This window comes from Ailuropoda melanoleuca, chromosome 13 (genome assembly GCF_002007445.2).
Source record: "Ailuropoda melanoleuca isolate Jingjing chromosome 13, ASM200744v2, whole genome shotgun sequence".
In the NCBI taxonomy this organism is placed as follows: domain Eukaryota; kingdom Metazoa; phylum Chordata; class Mammalia; order Carnivora; family Ursidae; genus Ailuropoda; species Ailuropoda melanoleuca.
Genome location: NC_048230.1, coordinates 87,213,881 through 87,233,765, shown reverse-complemented (window position 1 = coordinate 87,233,765; position 19,885 = coordinate 87,213,881). Strand labels below are relative to the sequence as shown.

The 19,885-nt window shown below is 52.9% G+C and overlaps 1 long non-coding RNA gene across 1 annotated transcript; it reads left to right on the top strand.

Moving 5' to 3' along the window:
* The first annotated feature begins 5,678 nt into the window (after positions 1 to 5,678).
* LOC117795687 lies at positions 5,679 to 11,734 on the top strand. Its single transcript, XR_004619799.1, has 4 exons — positions 5,679 to 5,758; positions 9,729 to 9,835; positions 9,951 to 10,029; positions 10,413 to 11,734. It is a non-coding gene; the product is annotated as an uncharacterized LOC117795687 (long non-coding RNA).
* Positions 11,735 to 19,885: the final 8,151 nt, after the last annotated feature.

Here is a 19,885-nt window from a genome sequence, read left to right as displayed (position 1 = left end):
AGTGTTTGCCTTCGGCTCAGGTCATGATCCCAGGGTCCTGGAATCCAGCCCCGCATCGGGCTCCCTGCTCGGGGAGGGGGGAAGCCTGCTTCTCCCTCTCACACTCCCCTTGCTTGTGTTCCCTCTCTCGCTGTCTCTCTCCGTCAAATAAAAAAATAAAATCTTAAAAAAAAAAAGGGCACACAGTGCAAAGTGTTCATCCATGCGTCCTGGTCTCCATGTTCCCCTCCTCCACTGGTCACTTGTTTTTTCATGTGTCCTTCTAGATCCGGTTTCTCCATCTCAGCGCTAATGAGATTTGAGGTCAAATGATGCTTTTTTGTGTGGGGCTGTCTTGGGCACTGCAGGATATCCTGCAACATCCCTGGCCTCTGCCCATTGGATGTCAAGAATGTCCACAGACACTGACAAATGTCCGCAGGGGCCCTCGTTGAGAACCACTATCGTAGAGGTGTCCTTTGCATATCCACACACCTATTTACTTATGAAACTGTCTTTCTTATGGTGCTTGGAACGTAGTAGATGCTCAATTATTATCTGTTGAAAAAGTGGGTAACTGAGAACAAAGCAATTTAAGTAAGCAGTCAAATCCTATCTGAAATGCCCCAGGGATATAGGTTACATGTACCCTGACACAAATCCAGGATATGAAGTCATTTCTTCCTGGTTCGTTTTTACCGCCTTTGCTGTAAGGAGCACCGACCGTCTCATTATGCTTCCAAACTATCTCATTGCTTATGGATGGGATGAGGGGGATGAGGCCCAATGCCTTAGAGTCCATTCTCAGAAGCAGCTGGGCTGCCTGCAACAATTCAGATTATCTGTGTTCTGTGCATGTGAAGGTCTCCTTCCCCTCCCCTGACTGGCAGGCTGGGGGAGGCATCAGGGATGTGTCTCCTCTACCCAAGGGGCCCCTCCCACACCATCAGTCCTGCTCTGCCAACATCTGGCTTTCGTGACAAGCTATGGCCTTGGTTCCAGAAAGAGTGCCCTTTCTAAGAAGGTGGGGGCGTTAGCCCAGCTTGGGCAATCAGCCCAAAGTCCATTTTGTGTAATTCTGGGCCGCCTGCCCAGTTTCTTCCTGGAGCGCAGCTGGGCCTGGGATGGTCTCTGGATTTTCCATGTTTCCTGGAGTGGAGTGGGCAGGGATCTGGGAGCTGGGCAGGTGACCTGTGTCCACCAGCACCAGGACACTCCTCCCGGGGCCTGCTTGCTTATCACTGACTCCTGGGCTTGGGCAGGGTGGATATGGGGGGACAAAGCCGGACTTCTCAGGGAATGGACAGCAGGCGTGACAGGGCAGGGCCTTCCGAATCTTCCCAGAGAACAAGGCAGACCACGGTCAAGAGTCTTGTCTTAGTGAAATGTGCGGCCTGGCAGCTCAGCTGAGACTGGGCTGGGGGTCGCTTTCTGCAGTGGCTTTAGGATAACTGGATGTATGACACCGTGGCTCGGGCTTCAAAGACACATGTCCCAAGAGAGGAACCTGCAGAGGCTACGTGGCCTGTCCAGCAGTGAGCTCCCACCACGAGGACGAGGCCACCCGACCTCGTTTCTGCCGGGTTCTACTGGTGAAGGAGGTCACAAAGGCCCACCAGGTTCAGGGTGATGGGACACAGACCCCACCTCTTGATGAGAGAGCGTCAAAGCCACATTGTAGCTGAGCGTATATGATGGGAGGTACTGCTGTGGCTGTTTTGGGAAAATGCCGTCTGCCACAGCGCTGCGTTGAGTTCCACTCCTGAAGAAAAGGTGAGGGCGGGATGTTCCACGTCCCATCCAGAGGCCCTTACAGCTGCCTTAGTTTCCACTGAGTCTTCCCTTTGAAGCTTCTCTCAACACCTAGGACAAGCCCAACGTCGGGGGCAGGTTCAAAGGTCCCAGATGTATCCTTTTCCCAAGTCTCTTCCTTCCTCAGCTCATCTTGGGCCTGTCCGCTGTCCCACTGGTGGGAGGGTTGGGGCGAAGCGGGGAAGGGAACATTCAGCGTGAGTTCACTGAGTCTGAGCTTTAAGGCGACTTTTGTCCATCTTAGAACCTCCTTTGTTCACTCTGTATCCATCCCTTTCTTTCCTCCTCCTCCCTACCTCACCTTCAAATGTGCTCGCAGAATTACCCCCATGTCCCTTCTCCAAGAACGGATCGATCCTCTTAAGGTCTCGTTGACCGGGAAACTCCGCCCCTCTGAGATGCTCTCACGTGGTCATCACCAAAGCCTGTCAGTTCTCGTCTTGTTTGTTCAGCTTTGCTGTAGCATTGAACATGACCTGCCTTCCTTCTTGCAACTCTTCCTGGAGCACCCCCACATCTTCTCTTACCTCTCAGCCTGGCTCCTTCTTCCTCTGCGTCCTTGGTTCTCTCTCATTTAACCCCATTACTTCATCCACCTCTTATTAGCGCCAATGATGAGATCCCATCTCTTGTTTCCTCCTTACCTCACGAACTCTGAATCTTACATTTCCAACTTCCCACCAGATATCCCTACATGGCTGAGCGATGACCAGCTGGGATCTACTAGCCAGAAGTTAAATCCAGTGTCTCCTACCCATGTTGAGCTACCCATTCCCACGTCACTGAGGGCCACCACTCAGTCTGTTGAAGCAGAAACCTCAGAACATCACTGACGCATCCTTCCTCTGCTACCCCATTTTCATTGTATGAAGGTTAGCAAGTCTATTACCAGAATATCTCTTGAGCACATTCGTTTGTTTGTTCATTCACTCTTTCAGTTAGCAGATATTTACGAGCACATACTATACCCCGGGTACTGTTCTAGTGTCTGCGAATACAGCAGTAAGCCAAAGAGGGTCTTGCATCTACAAGGGAGAGAAAGACAATAAACAGGCAAGTAGGCAAACATGAAGTAGGACAAATGGTGGGAAGGGCTGCAAGGCAGTAAGGCTGGGCCATGGGTTGGGAGGGAAGGGAAGGGGGTTATCTTACGTTAGGTAGACAGGGACAGCCTTACCAATCAGGTGACAAGCAAGTTGAAACCACAAGGAAATGAGGGTCAGGCAGATGGGTATCGGGTCTTTCTTCTCCATGCCATGGACACAGCTCCTCATTGTCTGCCCCTGAAGCAGGGCAATCACCTTCCGAAAGGACAATGGCCTCTTTGCCTCTGCTGTTATCCTTCCTTCTTCACCCCTGCCAGGGGCTTCTTGGGTCTCAGGGAATAAAGTTCTTACTGCTAACTCCAGTCTACAAGGACCTTCGCCATTGGGCTCTAACCCTCTTTCCAGCTAAGTCTTAATGTGGGAGGCCGAATTCTGAGAAGACCCCATGATCTCCAGTCTTTTTGTCACCCCCTGTATGATCGTCTCCCCTTAAGTGCCTTAGAACCTGTGACTTGCTGCTAGCCAATAGGATAGGCTATGCAAGGGTGAAGGGACGCCACTCCCTCAATTAGGTTAGGTTAGAGAAGAGTCCGTCCTAGTTGACTTTATTGAGAGAAATTCTCCTGCCGGCCTTGAAAAAGCCAATAACTGGGCTGTGAGCTGCCTATGGAGAGGGCCGCGAGGGCTGGGGCAGCCTCCGGAAACTGTAGGTGGCCTCAAGGAGCTGGGGGCTGCCTCGAGCCTCCGGCCAGGAGGAAGCTGGGGCTCTCGGTCCTGGACTTGCCAGGAAATGAATTCTGCCCACTGCCTGCATGAACTGGAAAGCACATTTTCCCCCTCATTAAGCTTCAGATGGGATCACAGCCCCAGCTGACATGTTTTGCAGCAAGTGAGCAAAGACCCCGGCCGAGCTGTGCTCACTCCTGACCCACGGACACTGTAAGATCATTAACGTGTGCTGTTTTCAGCCTCCGAGTGTGTGGTAGTTTGTTACGCAGCCACAGAAAACCCATACACTCACCCTGCTTCGCCTGTACCCGCCCTCAGGCCGACCTGGCTTTCAAACGCGTTTTCCTTTGCCTGCCCTGCTAAGAACAAAGAAGCGGGGCGGTAATCAGAAGGGGGAATGAAGCATGAGAGACTATGAACTCTGAGAAACAAACTGAGGGCTTCAGAGGGGAGGGGGGTGGGAATGGGATAGGCTGGTGATGGGTAGTAAGGAGGGCACGTATTGCATGGTGCACTGGGTGTTATACGCAACTAATGAATCATCGAACTTTGCATCAGAAACCAGGGATGTACTGTATGATGACTAACATAATATAATAAAAAAACATTAAAATAAAAAAAAAACCATGAATTCTGTACACGAATCTTTCACCCTACATTTTCTCTCTGGTAATCTTGTTTGTCCTTCTAAACTCCATTCCACTGTACCCCATTCTCCTCCACACTCTTGTTACCCCCTGGCCCTCCTCCCCACTCTCTAAGCCCAAGGCCCCTGGCTTTTACCTCTCTCGACGCACATGGGGTTGGCTGCTGTGTGTCTGCAAGTCAGCCCCCACTCTTATCTTTCCAGCTCAGGGTCCAGCTCAGTGCCTGGCTTCCAGTCAACAAAGTGTTCCTCGCTTGGAGATGTGTGCTGGGGGTAGTGGTCCTGGATTGGGCTCGTGCTATCCATAAATCCCTGAAAACTGCTGGGAGAATGCTGCTTCTGAGCAATTTTTCTGGGTCCATAGCTTCCACCAGATTCTCAAAGAGGCTTGAGGTCCTGGAAAGATTAAGACCGATTAAAGCCTGGTGTCAATACATAGTTCTTGAGTTTAAACCCCTGGGTTAGTGTCTGCTAAGGAGATTTTCATTTTAAGCCTTGCTGCTAATTGTGGCTTTGCTGGAGGAATTTGAAGCTTCCTGGGCATTTTTCAGGAGAGCTGCTGTTTTGACATGTATAAAAGCACAGTCAGGTAGGCAGGCCCAGGCTCCCACCAGGAATGAAGTTCCAGGCTGGGGAAAGAGGAGAAAGCGGGGGTGGAGCAGGGGTGCAGGGAAGCCCACATGTTCAAGAAGAAGAAACATAAGGAAGAGTCTTGGAGACAAAGCGGGCGCCAGGGCCCAGGGGGCCGGTGGATTCTGTGTTGAAGGAGGGACTGTGTTTCTCCTTCTAATTGTGCCAGGTGCCAGGATACCGAGTCCCCACTGCCGGCTCCACTGGGCTCTCGAGGGCTGCCTTTGGCCGTGCCAGTGTATTTTTAGCCCTCCAGTAAGTGGAACAAAGCGCTCTGAGAGGCAGTGTTGCGCTCTTGGCTCTTGGCTCCAGGCAACACTCAGCAGCTTTCTGAGAAAGCACAGGACTCCCTCTCCAGCTGCAGTGGGATATGGGTCCAGCTCCCTCCAAGTTTCTTTCCCTCCGGGGCCTGGGAGAGGGATGTCCTCGCCAGATGGAGGGGGGCCAGGGATGTGTGGCTGGGCAGTTTAGGGGAGAGTAAGCAAGCTGGCGTTTCACTAGGAGGGACAGGGCGCAGTGCCAGATGCTTGCCTCCTCTGGCCGCTCACTCCGAGGAGATAATTTGTCCTGGGACCAGCAGGGTTAGGTGGGCAAAGCAAGGGGCTCTAGCCTAGGGGCTGGGAGGTTGGGTAAACAGCTGACCCAAGCCAGAAATGCCTGCTGTGGAAGGCGAAGTCCGCAGTGAAGGGAAGTGTGGGGGAGAGCATCGGGAAGCCACTTCCTGATGACCCAGGGGATGAACTGTCAAGGTCAACCTTGAGCATCGATCTGCCAAATATTTGCTTGGATCACTGACCCGCAGACCTCCTGCCCTCACCCTCTCCATGGTAGTACTGGGGACTTGCCGCAACCAGACTGCCTTACCCCTCGACTGCGGAGGATGTGGCACTGTTTCCCAGAGAAGCCTTGCAGACAGGTGCGGCTGGTCTAGTCTTCTTGTGGGGGTCACAGGCTGCAGGTGAATGTGGACAGGTGGGAGGCTGGGGCCAGGCATCCCCCATGGACCCTTTCCTTGAAATGGCCAGATGGAAGTGGTCAAGGTTCAGCAAAGCTGCCCACGTAGAGCCAAATTCCATGAGGTCAGGCCCCTAGGGCCTTCTCCCCACTGCAGTCATCCCACCCACCCACACCTGGAAAAAAGGGTGGCCTCGCTTCTCAGACAAGACAAAGAGAAGCTGGGGGGGTGGGCAGGGGCTTGGCTGACACCTGGAAAGAACCAGTCTCTCTATCCCTCTGTCTCTGCATCTCTTTCTTACTCATACCTTCTCTCCCCTGAGTGCCTGCCCTGGATCAGCCACCGTGCTAAGTTCTGCACAGGGCCACCCCCTGAGTCCCCACGCATTGCTTTCTCTCCATTTTACCAAGTTGGAAACCAGGAGTCAGAAAGATTAAGCAACTTATCCGAGGTCACCCAGCAAAGGAGGAGGCTGGATGTCAAATCCAGGGCTGTTAAATGACCCCCAGCTTCCAAGAAGGGGAGAGATAGGGGGAAGGTCCTGCCCCTGCTCTCTGAGATTCTAGAACATGGGGTGGACTGAAGGGCAGGGTAGGAAGCACAGCCTTCCCCTGGGCCCCCTCCTTCCCAAGATTGCCGTGGGGTGAAAATCAGACTTCTGACTTGCTTGAGTCACTGCCATTTGGGGTTTTCTGTCACTGGAACCCATACGGACCCTAAACAGTGCACTTGTGGCTTCAGCCCCGCTCTCTGGCCATGGCACCTTTTATTCATTCCTCAGGGCCCAGCTGAAAGGCCACCTCTTCCAGGATGCTTTACCTAATGTCCACCTCCCCAGGGACTCTGAGACCCTTCCCCTGCAAGTCCCCAGCCTCTCAGTTCACCTTCCTGGGCTGCCTCATCACGTGCTGACTAGTGTGTTATGCTCCTTCGCGGTGCACCCACCCGCCTTACTCATGAGACTGGAAGCGAACGTGTTTGCTTTGGCTTAAGGGCAGTGGTGGACCGGCACACCAGCTCTCTCGGAGAAAAAGCCCTCTGCGCTGTGGTGCTTACCCTTCCCCATGCTGTCGGAGTACCCCCACCACGGCCAGTGTCAAGCTATGATGGTTTCACAACAGGCCCACAACACTTCTCACAATTTAGCGGTCCGTCGTCGTGCGCCAGGATTCAGGGGCTCCAGCTCCCCACAGCTGGCGGGGCTGCCCACTGCTGAGGCCTCAGGCTTGCGCGTCGTAGGTGCTCGCCAGTCTCGGGCCACAGAATCCTGGCTTAGATGGACTATTCTATTCAAAATAGATCTAGTTTCTTCCTGAGCACCCACTTTGTTCCTAGAATTTAGAATGGGCATCTGGGGAAGATCATTTGTGAATACAGTAACCGTCCTCCTTTCCTCCCTATATTCTGGCCCTTTTGCAATGTGACCTTGCAGGTTCTCTCATCAAGGGGGGGGGCGGTTTCCCAATCCTTAAGTCAGGCCTAGCCTTGTGACTAATGACTTAGCCATCAGAAAATGACGTGAAATGACTTTGACCATTCTAAGCCTGCACCTCAAGAGGCCTTGAGTACCCCTGCTCTTGTCTTGGGAACCCACCGGCCAGCAAGCAGAGAGCCCAGGCTGTAGAGACAGGGCGTCTCGCTGAGCCGTCCTTGGTCAGCGAGGCTCAGCAAACCCAGCAGCTAGCTAAAGGTGTCGGGGCAAGCCCAGCTGGGACCAGAACAGTCACTCAGCCGAGTGCAGCCTAGATGACTGACCTGCAGACTTACAAGCCGAATACCAAGTGGTTGTTCTAAACCACTAAGCTTTGAGGGGTTTTGTTACCCAGCCATAGCTAACCGATGGAACACCATGTTTGCATTCAGACGTAGCTTAGCTCTCTGCTGGATTGTCCGTCTCTGACTGAGGTAGAATTAGCCTTCTGTCCCCTGCAACTCACCAGCCATGAGCCAGAACTCCAGTGATCAGCACCCCTGACCCCCACGGCACATGAATTGTGCCAGAGTATTAATCCTCCCTTCAAACACAGCCAGGGGAGCCTGGGAGATGGAGACCCACAGCTCCCTGATGCAGGAGCTGGACGAGAGGGCTGGTGTCCGAGGCTGCAGACCTGAGCTGAGATGAGTGAGCCCTTCTCCCCTCTGACTTGGCTTATCCCGTGCAGCCCCAGGGCTGGGGGCCATCCTTTTTCTCTTGAGCAGTGAAGACTTAACCTCCTTTCCTGGGAACTGTCTCACCAGGACTGAGGAAACTCACAAATTCGTCTTTTCTGGCTATAGAATATAAACATATTCTCACCATAGAGATTAAATATATTTTGAGGGGTCTGGGAAAAGAAGGTTCTAATATATTTGGGGTGGGGAGGAGGGAGAGAGCTAGGTCTTAAAACTTAATTTCTTTTTTAAACTTAAAACTTTCAGTTCAAGAGGAAAATCTGGCTTCAAACCTATGAAGGAGTGTATGAAAAACCAGATCTCACCCATTCCACCCTCTAGGTTTAAACCGTTGAAACTCGGCAGTAGCAAAGAGGCTTTCTGGAAGAGAGAGGAAGCAGGCCCCGAAACAGATTTGCAGGTGTCTGTGGTGGTGCCGTGTGGTTTTTCTTGCGCCAGCTGTGTGACCTTGGGCAAGTCACCCAGCCCCTCTGGGCCTGTGTGTGACCAGGGAGACTGAAGAGCTCCATAGTTCTTTTATAATGTGCTCTTTTTATTGGCTTCAAGGGAAAAGCCAGGGAGAGCCGGAGAGACTTCTGACAGTTGACTGTTTGCTGTCCCACTGGGGGAACGTACTGGCCCCATTCTGGTAGCACTCAGTGTACTCACTGGGCTCACATGGATGCATTGATGACCACGCTGTCTCCCAGTTTGTATTTGGCTCAGGATGCTGCCAGAACATACATGTCCAATGTCACCCCTCTTCCCCAGCCACCTCGGCTCGGGGATCGGGAGCTTTGAACCTGACTGGACAGGTGGGGAAACGTCAGCAGTGTGTAGAGGGTTATTAACAGTTACTCCATTGGGTGATACGAGGTCTCTCATTGACAAGCTGTGTGACCCTGGGCAGGTTACTCCACCTCTCTGATCTTCCATTTCTTCCTCGATATTTTATATGATGTCATGTGAAATTTTTTCAATGTTGAATCACTTTCAAAATCAAATAACTATACAACGAAAACATATGTAGTAATGATGCATGCTTTATTTCATAGAGCATACCCAGAAGTTGTTTTTCTTTTTTCCCTTTTTAAAAAGATTTTATTCATTTATTTATTTGACAGAGAGAGAGAGCACAAGCAGGGGGAGCCACAGGTAGAGGAAGAGGGAGAAGCAGCCTCCTCTTGGGGCTTGTGGGGCTTGATCCCAAGACCCTGAGATCGTGACCTGAGCTGAAGGCAGATGCTTAACCGAATGAGTCACCCAGACGCCCCAGAAGTTCATTGTTTTTCTATCTATTTAATAAAAGACTACTTTGACCTGAAGGTCTCATTTGTCTTCAAGCAGCCACACTGCATAGTCAGACCTTCTAGGATGTTCTCATTTTTCAGTTTCAGGACTTTGACTTTGTTCGGTTATTTGTAGATACCTGCGACACATCTTTGTTTCTATGATTTTTTTCTGGGTACTTATCTTAGAGGGTTGTTAAAGGGATTAAATGAAATAATGCACGTAAAGCATGAAGCTTAGTGCCTAGACTAACAGATGCTTCACCAACAGCGACTGCTACTACTGTTACTTACTTCCCGGTAAAGCTGGCCAGCCACTCCTGCTAAAAAGGAGTCAGAGCCTCAGCTCTGGTGGCAGGGCCCCTCAGGGGAATGCTGTGCAGGGAATGTCAAGTGTTGGAAGCACAGACATCCCAACTCTCCAGGCCACACCAGTCCAGGTGACCTGTGGTGCCCACCTAAGGTCATTCTCCCACTCTCCCTCCTGATAGGGACCTGGGTGACAGAGCCTGCTCCCTCCCTGCTCACTGCCTCCATTGCTGCTGTATGGATCAGAAGAGACTCAAAGATGTCAGCTGAGGCGATCTCCTGCCCTTGGGTAGGTGTAAGAGACCTTTTCATCCCATCATAAAATGAAGGCGGTGGAGCCTGTCGTTTTCCAACAGGCCGTCCTACCCATCCCTCATCGTTTCCGGCTCTGCTCTGTGTTGCAGGCGCCTGACCCTGTGGACTACATTTCCCAGGCTCCACTGCGCTCTGGCTTCCTGTGGATCCAGCCAATGGAAGTCCCTGGTGAGAGATCAGTGTTGGGAGGAAGGGAGAAGCCTTGGAAAGGCTCTCTTCTGTCCTGTCCGCTTCAGGTGGTGTCTCCAGTAATGGCTGTTATTTCCTCTGCATTCCCAGCTCCTGCTGGGCATGGTTCCAGCTCCTGCTGGTCCCGGTTCTAGCCCCTGATAATCCCCTCCCTCCCTCTGTCCCTCCAACCCTAGGGAAGTAGCAGTTTCTTGCTGTTTCTAATCTCTGGGTTGTTTTACCCTTCCCTGTTTAGGTTTTCTGCTCTTCTGTCACTTTTGTAACTCTTTCTTCTATTAATTCACTTTTAAACCGCTTGGCCTGGGCCCTGTTTTCCTAATGAGACCGTGACTGTTGCAGTTACCACAGTAAACATCTTACAGACATTCCAGCGCCTGGGCCTGTGGATGCTCCCGGAGTAGAAGGCAGTACGTGGGATCATGCCGCTGGACGTGTCCTCTTGGCCTCACCAAGTCCTCGTGCCTTGGGGAGGAATATGGCGCCGGAGAGCCAGCATGGCTATCTGCAAGAGCCCACTCTGAACTCCTTGGACTACAGGGGCTTCATTCCCCTCTTTTAGGGGATGAGAAGTTCAGGTCCTTTCAAGCTGATTTCCTGTCCTCACTCACCCTGTGATGTGACGGACAGGTCTTTGTCTAAAGAACCAGAACTCCTAAATTCAATCTCTGCTGCGGCATCCCCCTTGGAAGGTTACCTTGTTCCAGAGGGGCATCTTAGCCTTCCCGGAGCAGGTCCCTTGCCTTGGTGCTCCAGAGCTTCGGACCCATGACTCACCCACGTGACCCTGCCCCCACACCTGCAGGTGCAGAGCCTGCCACCCTCTTCCTGTTCTAGACCACCCTGGAGGCCCTTACCTCACAGCTGTCCCCTCCCTTCCCGGGCCCTTTGCTGCTCAAGATTTCATCCAGGAAACATGTGGGCAGATGTTGGCCAACCACTTGGTGGTGGTTCACCCGCGGGGCACCGGAGTAAATGCACCGCTTGGGGGATTCCCCCTCCCCCCACCAGCCTGCCCCCAGGCCACCTGCGCTTTCTGGTGGAGTGAGCTAGTACATATTTATAGTGGCAGAGACTGTGGGAGCCCGGGGAATAAATAAAGCTGGGGACTTTGGGTGTGCTTCATCCTCTGAATTAAATCCCTCTCCCACAGCCTGTAAGTCAGGAGGCTCCGAATGCAGCCTCAACTACAAGCCCTTGAACTACTAGCCCAAGGAACATGCTGTGTTGGGGTGTTAGAGCTGAGAGGCCCTTTCCACTACAGATGAGGAAACTGAGGCCCAGAGAGAAGCAGGGGCTTGACCCAAGCATTCTGACTCGAGGGGCCTCTGTGTGGGTCCAGGCGGGTCTGGCCACATAGGCTCCCACTCCCCACCCCCCCAGGCAAGTGTGGACTCCGCCAACTTCAGCCACTCCTTTGAGTGCTGGGCTGCTTAGGAGGAAGTGGGTCCTAGGCAGCCCTTCTGGGTGTGAGAGACCATCTGCTGATGGCTGCTCCATGCTCAAGGGCACGGGCAGCATCTTCAGCCAAGGTCATAGAGGGAAGTGCTCTCTGGAGCCCATCCCTGAGATCTCGACTGTGCTGCACGTTCTAGGAGGTGTCACCAGGCGCTGCTCCCAGGAGTCCAGAGAAAGTCTTGTGAGATGGTTGTGCTGGGAAAATGGTGCCAAGTCCCATTTTATTATTTTATTTAAAAAAAATATTTTATTTATTTATTTATTTGACAGAGAGAGACACAGCAAGCGAGAGAGGCAACATAAGCAGGGGGAGTGGGAGAGGAAGAAGCAGGCTCTCAGCAGAGCAGGGAGCCCGATGCGGGGCTCGATCCCAGGACCCTGGGATCATGCCCTGAGCTGAAGGCAGATGCTTAACGACTGAGCCACCCAGGCGCCCCGCCAAGTTCCATTTTAAAGCAAAACAGAATAAGCCTGTGTGTGTGTGATGTGTGTGATGGTTACGTGTGTGCATGTGTGTGGTGTGTCTGCATGTGTGTACATGGGTGTGACACGTGCACCTGTATGTGTGTGATATGTGAGACTAGTTTGGGACAGGTACGTGTACCTGCGCATGCACGTGTGTATGTGTGTGTTTCATGTGTGCATGCGCGAGCAAACACGTGTACCGCACGCACAAGTGTTGTGCCTATAAGATCGTGTGTGTGTATGTTCATGTGTGTCACATATGCACATGTGGCGTGTGTGTCCGTAAGGAGCAGCCCACGGCAGGTTATCGGCTCCCGGTTCTGTCCCCTCCCAGGGCAGGAGGCTGCAGGATGGAGGCAGGCCAGTCTGCCCTTCACCCCAATTCTCTTCCTGTGAAAGGCTTCATCTGGAGCCTGCTACTGGCTTGGTGTTACCTGAAGATTTTCTGTCCTCCTCATTGATGATGATGTTCCTTGGGGAAAATTTGGAAAACACAGAAGAACACAAAGAAGAAGATGGAAATCGCCTTTAGTCCCCACGCCAGACTGCGGTGGCTTCATTTGACTGTACCGTCCGGCTACAACTGGGACTTGGTGGGCGGGGAAGCCAACGTGAGCACCGCTGTCACCCCAGGGCCCTTGATCCCCGACCCCCCAGTGGTCAAGGCTTTGGAAGCTCCTCAACTGCCTCCTTTCGGTGCTGAATTCTTCATGGTGTGCAGAGTCCCTGAGGTGACTGGTTTGACCTCAGCTGTGAAGACGGACACTCTGACCTGGGTTTGAACCAGGGCTGCATTGACCTCAAAGGCACTTCATCTCGGTGGGTGCCGTTTCTTAACCTCTGCAGTTCTGTTTCTTCATCTCTGAAATGGGATAAAAATAACTACCTTGAATGGCAGTTGTCAGGGTTACAAATCTGGTGGTGTCCCTGGCAGCGGCTCCATCTCCACTGTGGCTCTGGTTCCTGTCGGGTGGCCTCGACCCATCAGCTCCGGTAACCCTACCTTCTCCTTGTGTGCCTTCCTGTCTTGGTCCCGGGGGTGGCAGCAATGATGTCCTGCTGTTACAAACCTCCAGGTCACCTTGCCATCCGGTTTGGCTCTTCGGCAAGTCAAAGCCGCAAAACAGATTCCCTGTATTAAATCCCCTTGGTTGAAAGACCTCGTGTGGTTTTGGTTTTGTGTGGAATCCTAACTGATGCAGACATGACATGCGGGGCAGTGTCTGGCACATAGAAGATGCTCACATGTGGCACTCGGGTCTGTGGCCGTGGCCCTTTAAGGCTCGTGACAGCCTCCCCAGCTAACCTCTTCCCCAGAGGAAGATGTGAGGAGCCCTGCCTTCTCTGTACTCTTGATCAAAACCCTCACTAGGGGGGCGCCTGGGTGGCACAGCGGTTAAGCGTCTGCCTTCAGCTCAGGGCGTGGTCCCGGCGTTATGGGATCGAGCCCCACATCAGGCTCCTCTGCTATGAGCCTGCCTCTTCCTCTCCCACTCCCCCTGCTTGTGTTCCCTCTCTCGCTGGCTGTCTCTATCTCTGCCGAATAAATAAATAAAATCTTTAAAAAAAAAACCCTCACTAGGCTTGTTTATCTTCTTTTTTTTTAATTTTTATTTTATATAGAGAGCGAGCAAGCAAGAGGGAGAGAGTGCATGAGTGTGGGGGGAAGGGCAGAGAGAGAGAGAGAATCCTAAAGCAGACTCCCCACTGAGCACACAGCCCAACCCGCGGGCTCCATCTCACGACCCTGAAATCATGACCTGAGCAGAAATCAAGAGTTGGACGCTCAACTGACTGAGCCACCCAAGTGCCCCATGTTTACCTTCTTAACTAGCATAGCCCAGGGGTATGAGAAGGAGCTTCGGAGTAAGACAGCCCTGGGTTTGAGTCTCAGATTTCACCACTACTAGCTGGGTGGCCCTACGCAAATCACTTCCACTCAGCAGCATTATCTAAAGCCTGGGGCCAAGAATAGCAATTTGTAGAGATAGTGTATGCAAAGGGCTTGAGCGAGAGGAAGCTATCATGTGTGTTAACTAGTATGATTAATAGTATCACCACAGTCCCTGCTTTCAAGAACTTGGGATTTTTTTTCACTTGAATTTGAGTCAATCCCAGCATCTTTGGATACAAAGAGCTCAAAGGTTGCTGGGAAGAGGGTGGGCAAATTTATAAGAGGTTGAGAATCATTGTAGGAAGAAAAGGATAAAGACCTGGAGAATTCCCTTTTGATGTTGGCCTCAAAGCATCTTGAGTGGGTTCGAGAGGCCACCAAAAGCATATGGACCTCACCATGGAGGGAGGGTGCCCCTGGTGGGGTCTTGGGCATGCAGAGTCAAGGTCTAGATGGTCACAGCAGGTGGGCCGGCTGGGGACTGAGGACAGGCGTGCAGAAGTTAAGAGCAGCACTCTTGGCCAGTTGATTCTCCACAAGACACCTAGAAGGCATTCTGGGAATTCACCCTGCCCCTTCTCTCCTCCCCTCTTGGTGCCTGTGTTTGCTTCTACCTGGAATGCCTTCTCATCTCCGGACCATCCGGCAAGCTTCTGCACATCCTTCAAGACCCAGCTAAGCTTGCACCTCGGTTTTCTGCTAACATCCCGAGGCGGAATTAAACACAACATTCTTTGTGCTCTCAGAACTTGCACAGTCTTCTTTTGTGGCACTTGGCACATCCTCTTCTGTGTACTCCTTCCTAATAGCTTAGGCGTCCTTTCATTGTAGCACTCAGCACAACTTCCTCCGTGATCCTATTACGGTTTGTGCATCCTTCTATTAGAGCGCTTACCACATTCCTACGGTAATAGTAATAGCAACAACGCCGGTTGGTCACTGTCGAGAGCTTAACTGCGGCCAGAGCACTGTGCCACACGACTCACTGGCAGTACCTCCCTGAACCCTCTCTTTCCCTACGAGGCATCATAGATGAGGAGGCCGATCAGTGTTCAAACCCACTGTCGCCTGGTTCTGGAGTCTGCTTGTCAGTGCCCGCATTTTGCCTGGGAACCCCAGGAGGAGAGGGGTGGGGGGAAGAGACCCACTTCCACCCACCTCTGCGTACCCGGTAGCTGTCGGGGTGCTCGTCACCAAGTGAGCACTTAATGAACGCCGGAAGGAAAAAAAAATTTCCATCGTGCTGATGTACCAAGATTTTTTGGAACCATTTCCTTATGCCGCTGTGAATATATCCGGACACATCTCTCTTTCTCGGTCTGGATTATTTTCTTTGGGTCAACTCCTGGGAGCTGAAAGCCGGCGCGAGGATGCGGCGCTTCGATCTCTACCAAGCCACCTCCCCGCGACGCCGGCCGCTCCGGAGCGTGCCCCGTTCCTGGCAGCCCCGCGGGGCTCTCCACACCTTGACGTGGCTGTAACTTCGCGCCCGCCGCGGGCCTCGGACTCTGACCTTGGCCCGCGCGGGGCAGGCGGAGCCACGCTAGCTTCCAGCTGCGCGTTCGGCTCCCTCCACGCGGCCCCCGGCAGCTGGGGCCCCCTGGGGGAGGGGAGCCTCCGCACCCCCCCCCGCTGACCACGCCACGATCTTGGGGCGGGGGAAGACGGGGCGGGGTGGAGAGACAGGAAGACGGATGGACACAGCCCTGGGGGGGTGTAGGGCGGGCGGGGGTGGGGGTGGGGGATGGCAGAGGGATGCTGGGAGCCTCACGCTCCACCCGCATGGACACCCTCCTTTCTTTCCACCGCTTTCCCCCTTTTTCCACATCTCTCACTCCACCTACAAATAGGTGGAACTTGGTCCACTGCTACGCATAGAAGGCCAGAGGCGCCTGCTGGGGCCCAACAGGCTCGTGAGACCAGAGACATCTAGTTAAGCACAGAGATACGCAGTTTAACACAGACATCTAGTTAAGGGTGTTCTAACCAGTCTATTCGTGTGTTTTGGGGTTACCAGATAGAATCCAGGATGCCCACTTCCATCTGAATTTCAGATAGGCAATGGATACTATTTTTGGTGTAAGGATGCCCTCCCCCATGCAATATTTAATACAAATATGCCGCTAATATTGCATGGGACACACTAGACGGTAGAAAAATTATTCACTGTTCATCTGAAATTCAAACATCCTGGGGTTTCACTTGCTAAACCGGGCAGCCCTCACGTATTTCCCTTCTTCTCCTGAATTTTAAGCTCAGAATTCTGCCCCCTTCCCCCGCCCCCAACAAGCTTCTCCCTCTTTCACCCTCTTGGAGGAGGTTTGGCTTCCCCTAGACCCATGCTCTTTTTAATTTCCCTCCTCCCTCTGTTTTATTTACTTTAGCAAAGTCACACTGGGTCTCAGTTTCAAAGTCTTTGATGTTATTACCAGAGACTGGGGTTGAGGCCGTATAAGCTTTTAGGAAGGGTTCTTCAGGACATTGGAAGGAAATTAAACCTCGGAAAATATGCTTGACATTTTTTTTTCTTTCTAAAAAGAAAGTCTGCCGGTCGGGCTTCGTTATGGTCACGGGAGCATGAACAGTGGAGTTAAGGCCAAAACCCTCATTTCTCAAGCCGCCAGCAGCTGCAACCCCAGCCAACAAGTGATTTATCTCCAGCTGCACTGGTGACCTTCTCAGGGTTTCCAGCCTCAGCTGAACTTGTTCAGGGAGGCCCCAAACTTGTAGGCTCACAGGGATCCGAGAAATCAGCTAGACCAGGGCTTCTCAATCTATACCACGCACAAGCATCCCCTGGGGAGATCTTACCTGTCTCAGTGCTCAGGCTGTAGCCCAGGTTCCTTAACTCAGGATCTCTGGAGGTGGGGCCCAGGTATCACAGTTTAAATCAAAACTCCCCCTGATTCTAGTTGGAGACACAGTGAACCAAGATGGTGGCTGACAGGAGCTGATGGGTAAATACCCCAGCTCCCTTCCCCCGCTTCAGGCTAACTCTGAGGCATGTGACCCTCTCCTGCAGGTCATCTCTATCCCTGCCCAGGTGCCCATGGCAGTAACTGGCTTGATAAAACACCCTCAACTGGTTACCTTCCCCGTCCTGGAGAGTTCCAGGAGGCTTTCGGGTGCAAGCACAGACGTCACATCTGGGTTCTGGCTTCCTTTCCCTTCACTTTGCTCCTCTGCCTTCTTCTGTAGCTCGACTTTATTCTCGGCAGCTTCCTTCATGTTCCAGGCCTGCACGTTGTCTAGACTGGATCTGCGTTCCAGAATTTCTAGCTTCAAGGTCACTGGATCACCTCTGCATCACCCTCTGTGACTTTCCACAGCAACTCCTTTTGCTACGTGACTGGCGGCCTCCGTTACTGGTACCCGTCGCTAGGCAAGGGGATGAGGATTTACCCAAACTGGCTGGTACTGGTCAAGTCCCACTCTGGGCCTCGGGCGGGGTCGGACACACACTATCTGCGCAGTTGCCCTGGTGGGGGCGGGGAATGTTTGGGATTATCCACAAGCCTAGAGGAAGGGTGATAAGCAAAGGAAGGGGTGGAGTGGGGTGGGGTGGGAGAGCTGAGAGGCTGTAGGAGGGGCCCCAACATCCTAAGTTAATTCTCAGACGAGACAGTATCTTCCTACAGACTTGACCTCTGAGGCTCTCGAACTGTTGTATCAGCCCCTGGCAAAGGCATTCTTTCTGCCCCGCAAGAGGAGAGCCCATTGGCGTTGGCTGTCTCTAAGGAAGGGGTGGGGGGTGTCGTCCAGAATTACATCCTGGGACAAGGGCTCATGGTGCCTGTGATTTATTAAGAAACTGGGAAGGGAATGAAGGAAGCAGGTCAGGGTAGGAAGGAGGCCGAGCCAGGACAGTCTCAGGCAAGGCCCTGCAGAGAGTGGCTTCGGCTTGATCCTTTGGGGTGCTCTAGCGTATAAGGGATGCTCAGGGTTACCTTTTTTTTTTTTTAAAGATTTTATTTATTTATTCGACAGAGATAGAGACAGCTAGCGAGAGAAGGAACACAAGCAGGGGGAGTGGCAGAGGAAGAAGCAGGCTCATAGCGGAGGAGCCTGATGTGGGGCTCGATCCCATAATGCCGGGATCATGCCCTGAGCTGAAGGCAGATGCTTAACAGCTGTGCCACCCAGGCGCCCCTACCTTTTTTTTTTTTTAATATTTATTGATTTATTTGTGGGGGGCAGAGGAAGAAGGAGAGAAGCAGACTCCACACTGAGTGCAGAGCCCCACAAAACGGGGGGCTCGAACCCACGATCCTGAGATCATGCTCTGAGCCGGTATCAAGAGTCAGAGACTTAACTGACTAAGCCACCCAGGTGGCCCCACTCAGGGTTCTCTTGATCCAGGACAAGAGGGCTGGACTCCCATACTCCTGCTGCCATTACTCCTTCACCTCGGCTGGTGGGCATGGGAGGAGAACGGAACGTTCTAGATACCTCTGGCTCACTGTCTGGCAAGAAGACTCCAACCACCAGGTGTGCACTCGGGGAAGCAAAAGCACTTCAGAGCTGGGAAGGGTCAGGGGCGTGAACTGGTAGAGAGGGGTGTGAGGGCTGGGTGGAGTGCCGACATTGCCCACACCAGCTGCCGTGGCCTGCGGTCCACATGTCAGCGCCCACCTGTAACCAGAGGTCTCCGGCTCCGACCCGCGGGCCCAGCGCCACCCACAGACTCATTCTGCTTAGCCCACACGGTGCTGACTCTCCAGTGCCTTACGTCTTCTGAATTAGTTGCCAACATGTCAATCTCAGGCTCCTTTTTACACAGAAATCCAGCTCTCTAGGTCAGATGTGTTCTCAGAGGCCCACGTCACCACATGGCCACCATTGGTGGATGTCACAGAGTCTGCCCAGCCTGAGCAGTTTTACCTGGTGGCCTTGATGCCGCAGTCCTCACTACTTTCTATTGTGTTCCAAACATAGGCGCTGTTATTTTTCTTATCGGAGAGCTAAGAGGAAAGAGAAATAAGTTTTGTACCCACCACTTTGAAGTGGAGGAAAATACATGGGGCTGACTAACGTGGACACAGGATGTGTCTGTGTCTGAAGAATGCAGCCCAAAACGCCAGGTGAAGCCTCCATCATGGTGCCCGCCGGGCCCCCTGGGCATTTGAGTTTGCCCCTCGTGCTATGAGCTGTGTGCCCCCACCAGACCTGCTCTTCCACTAAGATCCAGCGGCTCTGCTTCCCCTCCCCCATCCCATTTTGTTAAAAGCAGCTGTTTTTCCCCTTCCAGGTCTCCAAGTGCTGATTTCATTTCTTTCCCGACAAAAGTTTGAAGCCAGGAGGGAAATGGTTTGGCAGGAAATCAACGTGCAAGGGGAGGAAATAGGCAGCCTGGAGACAGCAGATGCGGTGTCGTGGTCTGGGGGGTGGTGTCCGAACCCAGACTGGACCCAGGCTCTGAGGACCCTGAGAGGCAGGAAGCCCCTTGGAGGCCTGGTGGGACAGTGGCCCTGGGGGTGTTTGCTCAGAGTTTTCTCTCAACGAGTAGGTCTGGGGTGGATTCCAGAGAGTTCTTCCTCGCATTCTCACTGGTGTAGGTAGACCGAGGTGGAGACCAGCCGGGGAGAAACGAAGGGGAGTCAGCAGAGGCCTCAACTCCTGTCCAGCCAGCTTTATGGGAGAGACTTTTGAGTGCTTATGTTGCATGGAGCTGGGGGATGGGAGGGACATCTGACAGATGACGAGATGCTTAGCACATGACCAACGACAAAAGCTGGTCAGCAGGCAAACCCAGCTCAGGGCCCGTGGGCCCCGGGCAGGGTGGCTCACTCAGGAGGAGCCCTGTCCCACAGCCGGGCTCTCACGTGGGGCCCTGACACCACCCCAGCCGCAGCAGCCTCCCGGCTCTTCTCATGGAGATCACCCTCCCCTCCCAACCCAGCGACGCCAGCATCTTTGACTGAGTTCTGGAAAAATTCCTTACTCCTTAACTATGCCAAGAAAGGGCTGAAAATTTCCAAGAGGAACACTTCACTGAGACCCAGAGGGGAAAACCCAGGGGCA